The sequence below is a fragment of the Rhynchophorus ferrugineus genome, unplaced genomic scaffold (genome assembly GCF_030347505.1).
Source record: "Rhynchophorus ferrugineus isolate W39M unplaced genomic scaffold, kcgeb_rfMv2 rfM2, whole genome shotgun sequence".
Lineage (NCBI taxonomy): Eukaryota > Metazoa > Arthropoda > Insecta > Coleoptera > Curculionidae > Rhynchophorus > Rhynchophorus ferrugineus.
The window spans coordinates 49,668,314-49,681,011 of NW_027472581.1; the positions used below are offsets into that span (position 1 = coordinate 49,668,314).

At 28.2% G+C, this 12,698-nt stretch overlaps 1 protein-coding gene across 47 annotated transcripts in view; it reads left to right on the plus strand.

Annotated features, from left to right (window-relative positions):
- The window catches only part of RhoGAP19D (Rho GTPase activating protein at 19D), a 520,079-nt gene that overhangs the window by 210,204 nt on the left and 297,177 nt on the right, over nt 1–12,698 (plus strand). For 8 of the 47 annotated variants that reach the window (XM_076395815.1, XM_076395835.1, XM_076395824.1 and 5 more), the window contains exon 1: nt 3,354–3,823. The exons of 34 other annotated variants lie outside the window; for them this stretch is intronic. The gene's annotated coding sequence lies outside the window, so the exon portion shown is untranslated. Of the gene's footprint in view, nt 1–3,349; nt 3,824–12,698 lie in introns of those variants that run through there. 5 more of the 47 variants (XM_076395819.1, XM_076395841.1, XM_076395816.1 and 2 more) reach the window with 2 other exon arrangements.

Here is a 12,698-nt window from a genome sequence, read left to right on the forward strand (position 1 = left end):
ATATAACCTAACACCTAACCTTTGTCTCTAACAAACTCTAATCTTAGCTGCAACTTGGTGCATAGAATATCCCTCGTGCCTCAAAGTATTGGTAGCACTCAGAGTTCAAGATAAATCGCTATCCTTTTTGCTATTTTATGCGCTTATGAACTGTAGTAACTATTACATGAAGATTATAAAGTACATTGAACTTTAAGCTGGTAGCTTTTGAAATGGTAAATTGATATTTAAAAGATTAGACTATATTCAATATAAAAGTAGTGGGCAAAACCGTCAGTTCTAAGAAATCTGCACTTGGTTGCTTATTACAAGCTGCAAGCTTTGATCGGTAGTATTTATCGAATTATATTTAACGAATTCAAAGCAAAAAAATCTTTATTTTAATTCCGTAAAAGAAAATAAGAAGTTTACCCGATACATAAAATTAAATATACGGTCTTCAATATCGTCTTCGTCTTTTGAATAACCACAAAACTGCTTCATTATCCTACAACGCATTTCACACCATGCACTTTTTATTCGGTGGATCGTAGGTCATTTGTGTGCTAATTTTTTAAACTGCGTCTGTAAAGGCTTTGTTCGTGTTATTTACATATTCTCAAGGATGCGCACAACATCTAACGCATTCATAATACGTCCATTTAATCGAGTTATTTCATCGGACGGGCACTTATTGTAGATGACACACAAGTTGATGTTGAAGTAGCTCGCGATAAAACTGTGCCGTAAAGTTTACTTACGGTGTCTGTTTTATTTCGCTTTATTGTCGACGGAGTCTTTTGTATAACTTCTCATCTCCTTACAGGCCGTCTTAGACATTCAGATAAAGTTAGTTTCAATTTACCGGCCTTATAAACGTATTATATGTACTTTATAGAGAATTCTGTTTGTCTTCGAGCGCGATTCAATTGATTTGTATTAATTTTCTTTTGTGAATTACGAACCTGCGTGATGTTATCAGCGTTAGACGATAAAATCAAGGCCAGTTAAATGTTGTTTAAAATTTAAACCGCCTTTTTATTTCAAGTACGAACGATTTATTCATTTAATTTAAATTACATGTACAATCTAAATTGTTTTTTTTGTCAGCTAACTTCGTTATGATGTTATTCCGTTTAAATAATATCCAGTCTTTATTGATTTAATTTGTTCTTTTAATATGTTTGCTGCACATATGGAAATTTAGCGAATAAGAATTATAATTTTAAATAAGAATTAAGAGTTTAATTTAATGAAATTTAAATTGATGCTCTGGAATAATGTTTCTTTATTTACTTTAAATATCTTCTATACAGTTTGTTAAAAACTTACTTACAAGTTATTATAAGAACTTATAAGTTATTACTTATAATATATCAACTTACTTATAGTTTTAAAAACTTTATTCCTGAGCTTGAAAGTTATAATGAAACAATTAATAACATTTTTCAAGTTCTTAGGAAATGGTTCTTACGAGTAATATGCACTATGAGCAGTAATTATATTAAATACAAACATAATATAAGTATTGTATTAGAAAAAGATGAAATATGTTCTATCGAATTAAAGGTAAAAATAAAATGGCATTTAATTTTGCTGAAAATTTTACTCTTCAATATATATATATATATATTTCCTGTACATTATCTTATCGTTTTATTCTTCTTCTTTTATTAGAATAATAATAATAAAGAAATAAGTCGAATTAAATTACAAAAATTAAATATCTTTTCTAAGATCAGATTTCTTCAATATTACTTGTTCGTATATAATTACAAAAATTTTTTGGCTAACATCAATTTATTTGACCATTTAGTTCCAATAAGTTTCGATGACAGCAGTGTAAAAGGCAGAATCATCGGTTAAGATCGTTGTTCAGATGCCGCGGAAAGTGTGTTCAGAGTGTTGAAGTGTGAGTGAAACCCAATTTAATTAACGCTACATGTAAATTTATTCTTAATGGCTTGCAAGTGCTCTGATAATTTTTCAATTTTTAAAGCCATTTATTAAGAAAATATGGTATAATATATATTACTTGTCAAAATATTATCCATTATTTTCTACAAATTTTCTAATCTTTCTGGCAACGTGGTGATGCCGTTTCGAAAAACGTTAGTTAGTTTAGCAATAATTCACTCTTCGATCCATTTTAGCAGCATTCAAAATCGTGCGCCCGCCGAGCATCGATTTGAACAATTGGTAATCAGAAGGCGCTAGTTCCAGATAGTAAATATGAGTACTGCAGAACGTCCTATTCAGGTTATAACAATGCATCCTTTATAACTCGTGGAACGTGTGATCGGGCGTTATCACTGAAGGTGATAATTTTGCGTCTGTTACTAGCCGTTGCCAGTATATTGTTGCTGTTCAATTTGTCGTGAATGACGTTTGCTGTAATCTTTCCATTATATTTTAGCTGCTCGTAATGCACTACATGTAGTTGAACACACCATATGTACAGCAAGACTTTAAGACCATATTCGGTTTCGGTATTGATATGGATGGCTTTTCTATATTAATCCATGACTATTTGCATTTGAAATTGTCTTAGCAGATTTTGACTGTAAAGCGATGTTAAGACTCTTCACAATGGTAGTTTCGGTCTACTTGTTTGATGAATGAATGTTTGAACTAATAAGTTCGTTGTCTTCGAACTTTTGTGATCCCGAAGCTTTTCTTTTTTATTAACATCAAAATCGCTAATTTTAAATCGTTGAAAACAAAACCCATACTTGGGATATGGAATATAGCAGAGCAGTATCACTTTAATATTCTAAAAGTTTTGTGGGTTTCGCTGGCAGATTTCTTGAAACTGTAGCGACCTTGAGGCACCGAGCCACATCATTTGCCCTAAAAAACCAAATAACAGGAGTAATATATGTCGAAAATTACATTTTTATCTTTCATGATTATCGTATTTATATATAGAATGTATTTATAATAGGCTAACCAACGTTCAAAATTCACTATTAATAATTCTTGTATCCTTCCTACCAGGTAGTCAGCACGCTCATTACACTCATAGGAACGAAATATATTTGTGATTTAATTTTATCAATAATAACTTCGATCAGAGGGTGCAAAAAAGACAGAAATGTATTTTTTATAACGGGTATTACTATATACAGTTTAGCAACTATCTATATAAACTAGCAACTAATGTATTGTTAAGTAACTTGAATTTAATAATAATGTGGTGTTAAATAAGTGGTCATAGGTGGTAAAACTCTAAGTGGTATTGAAATTGTTTAGAATTTTTAGCATGGTAGCAATATCCCTGTCAAGTTTTTTTAACAATTTTTTATACTGCTATTGAAAATATTAATTAATATAAATGATAGAGACGATGAAGCGACTAACTAGTCGACTAGGACAGTCGGCTATTGGCGACACGTCTAAAACCACCTCCTCCTGCCGGTGCGAACTGGTGCTGACGATGTGCCGGGCGATCGTTCGGCCTGCTGCCCGGCATTCGACTGCCTTATTGTCGACCGGGTCGCGCTTCGCATAGCGTTCTTGCTATACGACAGCGACGTGTTTCGCTCTTTTACGTTTTTATTACATTTGTTTTTCATTTGCTCGTTTGCTCTTTGCTTTTTTCAATAAACCGATCTTCTTCTACGGATCTTTTTTTTACGCGGTATGTGTGTGCCCTGACCAGTGAACATAAAAAACACGATTTTGTTATTGTTGTTGTGCACCCAATACCTTTTTTGTGACTGAACCGATACATTTCGATCGTTTGGCTTTAACCACCAGATTATTTTTGAGTTTAGCTTTATCAGAATCGTTTTCATTTTGTGCTTGAGTGTCTTTTGCCGGATTTAACTTTATTGAGAAAGAGGTGAGTTTTAATCGAACCACATTTGTTATAATCGCATCTATGAAATAATTGGAGCAGCGTTAATTTTTGTTATATCCATACGAAATTATTTATTCGGTGTTTACCATGACCGCCGAATTATCAATTTTTGTCAGTATCAAGCGACAACCGCGTGTTTATAGTCAAGTTTCATTTCTAAGCTGGTTTAAAAATAGATATAATTGTTTAATTTTTAAACTTAATCAAATAGCTTTTAACAGTATTGTTTCAACGTTACAACGCATATTTTGTTATATGTATTTAACCAAAGGTACTTTGTTTTACTATTTTTGTATGTATTTCATTTATAACTAAATATATAAAACATCTTTGTTTATTTTAAGAAAAGGGAATCTTTTAGAATTTGTTACATACATATTATACTATAATGGCAATATAAAATATATATATAATAAACAGTAATCGTTAATGATATAAAAGATGCAGAGAAGTTTTTATAATTATTTGAAAATAGGAAATAAGAAATTTGTTAATTTTATACCAATAATTAGAACACAAAAACAAGTATTTGTCCTACATCTGAAGGAATATTTTTATTTGTTAATATATCTTAGTTACTCTATGAAAACACAAACGAACGTTTTTATCAGATGAGAATGTGACATTTACCAGAAATAATAAAAACAGAAGTAATGATATGTATTTTTATTAGTCATGCGTTACAGTATTCTATTAGTAAGAAGGAATTTTATGTAGGACCATTATTGGAATTTCTCTTTTTAGTAAATACAATGACTCAAAAAAATATCAGTGTTTTCTATAGCATATCTAACTTTAGTGAACATACCAAAACAAGTATTATTGTGTTTTGAATCGTTTTGAAATATTTGTACCATTAAATATGTAAAACATTTTTGCAATATTAATGTCAAATAATATCAGGGTTTCTGGAATTGTTGTCGGAATCATAATTGTGGTCTTAAAAATAAAAACATATTTATCATAACTTTAGTCAAATTGGTTGTTTATGTTGCTAGTGCTTTCATGCGTTGTATTAGGTAGTTATAAGTCTACTATTTTTTTAAATTAAAGTATTGTAAAAATGGTTCAAGATATTATTAGATTTTAATCCTACAAAGATTTATAAAATTATTAATCGACTTCAAAATCATATAAGTCGTATCATTTGTTTAAAAAAAAATATTTCCTAGTTATATTGATATAAAAATGGCATTTCTATAATTAATTTTAAATTTTTTATTATTAATTAATTTCCATTTATATTTGTTAATTATAATTATAACAGGTAATATATCAAAATGAAAATATCAATATAAGTCTGTCTATGTGGTATAATTAGGAGACATTATCTTGCAAATCTTTCGGAATTTCAATACCATTTATTTCCAAGCTGTGACAGTGCGGCAAGTAACATTAGAACTGATACCATAATTTTTATTTGGATTTAAATCTGAACTCGAAAATATTCTCTCGTATAGAAAATTATTTTATTAATTTTAAAGTAGGTTTGGCTGTTATTATGATTATGTTGACATTTCTAAATAATACACATAACATCATATGCATATTTAGGATATCAAGGTATTTGAAATGATCTATAATAGTTTAAATTTTTATAATCCATGATGTTTAAAAGATCATTTTATATATTTATTTAGGATTAAACTTCATAATAGTTTGACGTCTCAGCAGCTTTATTGCATATGTTCTACACGATATGAAACTAGCTTTTATCTGACTTTTATCACTTTCACGTCGGTCGGTACTCTAAAATAGAATTTATATTAACATAAGCATCTTCCAATCGAACAATATAAATTCAAATTAATTGGTTTTCATTTTTTATGTCACCAGGTAACACATTTTTTACTACATATATTGTCATTACTTTATCAGCAGTAGTTGCAGATTTTCGAGGTTTTGGCAATGCAGCTAACGATCTTTGGAGTTGAAACAAACTTATTTGTTTTAAAATATGTTTATTCGGTAGATTGTTCAGATAAACAATCAGCGGCATTAGTCGTACAATCCAACATAATTTTTTGTTTGAACTAGACCATTAGTCTGGTTAATTAAATATATTAATTTAATAAAATTAGAAATGAGAAACCAATAAAATTTATTGAGGCAATATGGTATTATTAATTATATATTCGTGAACATTGCTAGCACAGCTAATTTAGTTTGAAACGGGATCTAGGGAAAATAACCAATATGACTAGAAGTTTAATAACATTTTGTAACATCGTAGTTAAATCAATTAGTTCTAATAAAACATATTTGTACACGAGATAGTAAAGGTGTAAATCTAATTTACTCATATTATTTTAATTAAAAATGTTCACTTGCGTGCTTCTATGTTATTTTAACTCTAATTATGGACTTAGTCAAGCATATAATCATTATTTATAAGATATACAATATTTAATTAATATATGCAATAAAACTAAAGTAAATAATTACATTTAGAAATTTACAGGTTTAATTTTTGCCTACCGCTTTATGTTTTTAGAATTTTTATCGTTGTCAAAATTATTTACGGCTAAATATATTAAACACATATGGATATATTGCATGCTGATATGTTTGCTGTAAATTCGTTTTGACAGTACGTGTTTTTTTTCTGTCGGTAATGGGGCTTCCATTTATTTACTAATGACGTTTATTAAAGCAGGAAACGGTCGAAATAAGTCCATTTTGTTATGAAGCAATGTGGATGTGTTCGCGTGTCAAGAAATCCTTAAAGAAAAACGACATGGTTTCGTTTTTTATTTATCCTTTCTGGATTCTTTGCCGTCATTAATGTTTTTGTACATATTTTTGGTAGCCGGTAGAATTTTGCTGCATAGCGGGTCATTATTTATGTGTTACTATGTAATGTTAAAATGCGGATATAAATTGCTATAAAATAAATACTGGTCACGGAAGTGAGCAGTAAAAATTATTTACATTACTCATAATTTTGGTTATGATATTCTGTCGGAATTAATATAAACAAAAGATTCGTATATAGATAAATGTTTTAACAGATAAAAATGAGAACATATTTGGTTGTTATGTAAGTTTGAAAACCGTCTATTTATCAACAATAGGACAAGAAATTTAATAATTTTAATATTTCATTTCTAAGTATACGTAGTGATGATTCGCACTGATGAAGACCTAGACCTAGACATTTTTATAGTCAAGGATTAAATCGTTCACCGGGAAATCCAAAGTCTACTAGCTATTCCAGAGGCTCTTTAACTACTAAGAACCTGTGCAAAAGTGCTCGACTTGAAAGAAATGACAACTAATTTAATTTGTTATGAATAAATAGTTTTACTAATATATATAAAAGAATACAATCAAAATTTTGTAATTAAGTTTCATTTGATTTAAATTTTTTTTTGAAATACACGCTCTGTGGGTATCCTGTTCTATAACAATGGGTACCAGTACCGGCTCTCCTACTCTAAAGCGAGTTAGTATCAATCAATAGTGTGTTAGCATGAGTTTTATAAGAAATTATATAAAAATAAAAAGGAATTTTGTTCTTGGATTATCTTTATGCTGACAAGAAATAAATTGAGATTTTTATTGTAATATTTTGAACCAGTTGTATGTAAAGATTCGTGAAAAATATGAGTTTACATTAAAAAAAGCAATCTTCTGTCAGCATGACTTTTTACACTTCTAACATAATGCTCATACAGTTAAAAAAACTCTTTAAAACAACCTTAAAATTAGTGAATTACAGTATGAATTGTTGCAATGTCAATTTTTTCATCAGGTTTATTTGCTCGTAATGTCTGGTTCTTCTTAAACTTTGAAGGATGCATTCATAAATTGAAGAGTGATATAATCCATAAACGATTCTTCTATTGCTAGAATAAGTGTATTGAAGTTAACGGAAATTATATTGAAAAATTTTAAAACTAAAAAATGTCATTGCTCATTGCGGAAACAATTAAGTTGGAATTTGTAAATAAAGCGCAGACATATAAAAATGCTTGAGATACAATTTTATTGACCAAATTATAGAAAATATTGGTTCGAATTCATTAGAATCGATCATTTTTCCATCAGGTCTGCGCTTAGTCATGTATTAATTTTTTATCAGCCAAGTAATTGAAACGATCCCAAGTACTGATTCGTATTTCGTTTCAATCTGATTCCATTATTTCTTTTTAAACGTTTCTCTCGCGTTCTCTGTTATTACCTTCTCCATTTTTGCAATTCTATTAGACATAATATAGCACCGTACCTGAAAAAAAACTTTTTTCAAGCAATTAAAACTGGTTCTGTAACGTTCTAGGGGCGTAGACGTTGCAATTTCGCTACAGTCCTCGAAAGCCGGTTGTCAGTTAAGTGTCAGTTAACGGTTTGCCATTTTTCAACGGATATATATTTTTTAAATAGTCGCTAAACCACTTTTTTCTCTAATCTACGTCCTTCTGTCACAAAACGAGATATTCTAGCGGGAAAAAATGGCTACTTTATTTATTCTGATTGGCGCTAAGTAATTTATTGCCTATTATATAAAACGGTGCTTATTAATAGTATGATATTGGCGCAGTATGGTAATTGTAATGACTGTATTTTTTTCCTAGGTGATAAATGAAATACTGTAACATTAAAATTAAGTTCTTAGTCTAATCTGTAAATATTGTAATTCCTGCTAGAAATATTTACATATATCAAGTGAACTGACACGAATATACAGTACATATAAATTTGTTGATTATAAAATGAGTATTGTATCGCAAATTAAAAATTATATACTATGCTGGAAGCTGGAAATGCCATAAATTAAAAACTTGCTAATTGTTACTAATTACATTATCAAAATTATAAAATGTTTATTTTTTTAAGCAAATATAGTCGTTATAAATACCATAAAAATGTAATATTTTTCTATTTTAAAATACTTCTAATTAATTACGTGTCGAATATTTTTATATTTATTAGTTATTTAATAATTTATGTGATTATGATATATGTTAATAAGTTATTTTTAATTTTCTGAAAAGAGTGAATAATAGTATATTAGTTAGAATTGAATGAAATGGTGAAGCACCAGATGAAAAGTCATCAGTGGATGTCATTGAAATAATATTTTTATTGTAAAAAATTAATTTTTTATTTATATATTATTAGTTAATTTGATTAATAAGGCCATTATTGTATTTAAACGAAAGCCGAAAGTCATAATGTTCTCATTACTTGAATGTATTATTACCTTGATTAAAATGCATCCACGTTTGAAAAGGTAGAATTGGCAGGACTGCGTGAGTAATTGATTTGTAGACAATAATAATATGATTGGGAGAAAGCATTATATCGCTTCAAAACTTATTGTAAGATTCAAATTGGGGTTTTTTATGTTCCCAGATGGTAAAAGACTTTTTTACAGTGAAATCTAGTTTCAGTTTCAATCAAGTCAAAAAGAGAATATTCCAGGAATGTTACAGTACTATATTCAAAAAAATTGTAGTTATAAGATGGTGCAACTTCTTGGTAACATCTGCAGCAACACTTCTCGATTCAATTAATATTCGAATATAAGTTTATATGCTGTATAATTTGCTTCGAAAATTATTATTAAAGGTACGGTAAGGATAGGTTATTATGAGCTGTTTAAATAGAATGAGTAATGGGAGGTTGCTCTTGATTACATTTAATCTTTGAGTTGATAATTTTGCGACATCTTTCTTAACCCGTGAAAACGCAGATAGAAATAGTTTAAATTTAAATGGGAAATCGTAACTGAACATTCTCATGAAGATAGGCAAAATGGGACTTATCGACTCTTAGAAACCAAAATACAAATAATGGTTTAATTTGTTAACATTTTATCAGCAATGAACAATACTTGTGTGTACTTATAAATAATAATATACACAACTTCTCATAGTGAAGCCTTGATTTTAGAATATAATACTTTAAATTAACTTCTTGGTTAATAATTGGAAATTATAAAATAAAGTTAATAAGTAATTTGAAAAATAAAGTATGTTGTTGATCCAATTTTTTTAAATTAACAAACGATCAAGCAACAATTATCAAGAGATACTTGAATAGTTTAAAATTATTTTTGAAATTATGGTCAGAGAGTGAAAATTGTATCAACGGTAGTAGTAGTGGAATAATAGTTTCACTTTTTTGCTACTACGTATCTATTATCATAAACTAATATTAAACAATTTGATTCTATTGCGTTCTATTTTATTACATGCTATATATTTTATAAACTGTTTATATGACTAATTTGGGCAAGATGAATATTTTTTCCATAAATAAACTATATAAAATTTTGCTAAAAACCTTTGTTTATTTATAATACTGTATATATATATATATATATATATATATATTGCAATAAATGTATACAATAAATGTTATAAAAGCAACTAAATAATGTTTTGCGAAATAACATGAATAGTGACATAATATGTATGAATAAGTGAAATGATTTATGAATAAGTAATTTAAAAGTTCTTTTGTTATGTACTTTTTCCATTATGAGGATTTAGAGTAATCAGATTTGCGTTTTTGATTTTGCATAATATAACTGATTTGTCATAGGCTGTACCAGGGCCTTTCAACAATTTTTTTTAATTACATTTCTTCTCTGTGTAATTAATTTCTGACATTTATTGGAAATAATAACGGCTTCATTTGAACAAATGATATTGTTCTCTCAATTTAATATTGATATGGTGCTAAATCATAACTAAGATAATACAGGGGATAGACAAAGTAATATTACCAACATATACAATATTTATTTATTAATAATGTATTGAGAGTGTCTAAATGGCATATGGTGCCAGACGCGGAGAGTTATTTGCACATAAACCCGATTGTTTGCAGGAAACAATACAAAAGATTGGACCATACCATATTTTCTTTTTATTTCCGATCAAGTCTCTAGGTTTCATGACCGTTGCACCACTTCTTTCGCAGCTCAACGTTGGCTTCCCTTATAAAGGATTTTGCAATCGCAGTCCTTTTATCAAGCATTGTGGAGCTCCCACCCTAATGTTTTTGTCGAAACCATTTTTTACTTAAGTGAGTATTGAGTTGCTGTCATTTTTCCGGTTATAGATACTTTACTACGTGTATATGGCATAGCGATCTTCTGGTTTATATATCCTCTGATAATAATATTCCATTTTTGTAGGTATATCATCTTCAAGTATCAAATTAATTATAAATGTACTGTTATATATATTAACAAAAATAATCACTCGAAAATATTCAAGTTTTAATTTCAATTAATTACAGGGATTTTTGACAAAATTAGTTCATTTCGTTTATCGTTTACATAACTCTATTAAAATTAACCCTGGTTTCATAGTTGTAAAAGACAACTATGGTTATTCTACTTCCTTATGTATATAAAGCTAATCAGATCTTTAATTTTAATAATTTTTGGTGTATTAAGTATAACTGCAATAGTAGTTGTGGATAATGACGGTATATTTTAGATAGTTTTTAAGTTGCCTTGCTAAAAAAGAAGTTGCCGCCCAATTAATTCTTAAAAAGAACCAACGGTAGCGATATTTACAATAAATATTTACAAGATTAATGTCGTATAGTTTCCTTGTTTGTGTCCGATTGACATTTGGTCTGATATATTTATTTAATCGATCAAAAACTTCTCTTTTCGGTCTTTATCGCTGCAATATCTTAATCATCCAGGCATGATTCACTTTTTAAACAAAGCTTTCCTTTTCTCACAGAATTAATCATTATGTATTTTAAATTAATGCTCGACCTTCTTTTAGGCACTGAAGGTATTCACTTTTTTATTGGAAAGTACTTCCAAGGGATTGCCGATAACAAAAAGTAAGAGAGCTTGGTTAACTTTTTAATAATTATTAGAAATTTTATTCAGAAATATTTTCAAATAACACTTTGTTGTATTTAATCTTCTCTTTTTTATTATTTGTTTTTAGTAGTATCTTATTTACACCATTAAATAGATTGAATTACTTGGAATATATACAAATTAATGGACTTATAATTATTATTTTAATTATATCCCAGACTATAATCTAGAAAATGAGGTCATTCGGAACTTGATATTAAAATCCTATTAGGTCAATGGTGTTATCAGATATTTTGACTGTGTTGTTTCTGATATTTAATGAGAATTTCAATCAGATACTATATGTCGATATTTTTACTAATAATTTCCTATATATATATATATATATATATATATTTATAGATTAAATATTATTGTGTTAAAAGTGTTATGAAAATTACATCACAATTTTCGTATCAAATTTTAACATTTCCGTTAATTGCCAAATTATGACACGCCCAAATATTAATATCGAATTACCATAACTATTTAGATGCTTAAAATGACATAATCTTTGAAGATATTATTATTTATTTATTTAAATAGTTTATATTCTATAGATGGTAATGATGCTGCATTGAATTTCAATATAAGGCGGAATAAATATGTGCTTCTTATGCTTTAAGATGGGAATTTTGTATGTACTTTAGCTTAGAGGCTTTTACTGAAGAACAACCAAAAATTTTACAGTCACAATTTTCTGTATCGTAAAGGGAAGTTACAATTTTAAAATATTTACAAGGCTGGAATAAACCAAATTAAGTTCTCGCAACGTGCAGTGGTGACTGCTATATAAATAAGTAAACTGATTTAATTTGTATACCAATAAATGTGTGTAAAATGTTTTGTTTTTTATTAAATGTATAATTTTATATAAAAAAGTATTTAATGAGAATAACCGTTAAAATATGTATTTATTAAATTTTAATTTCCCTAATAAAAAGTCGCATTTTAATTGAACATTAAAAGAAACGACTTTATACTAATTTTGCAATAAATATGTATACGATTAACGACAAA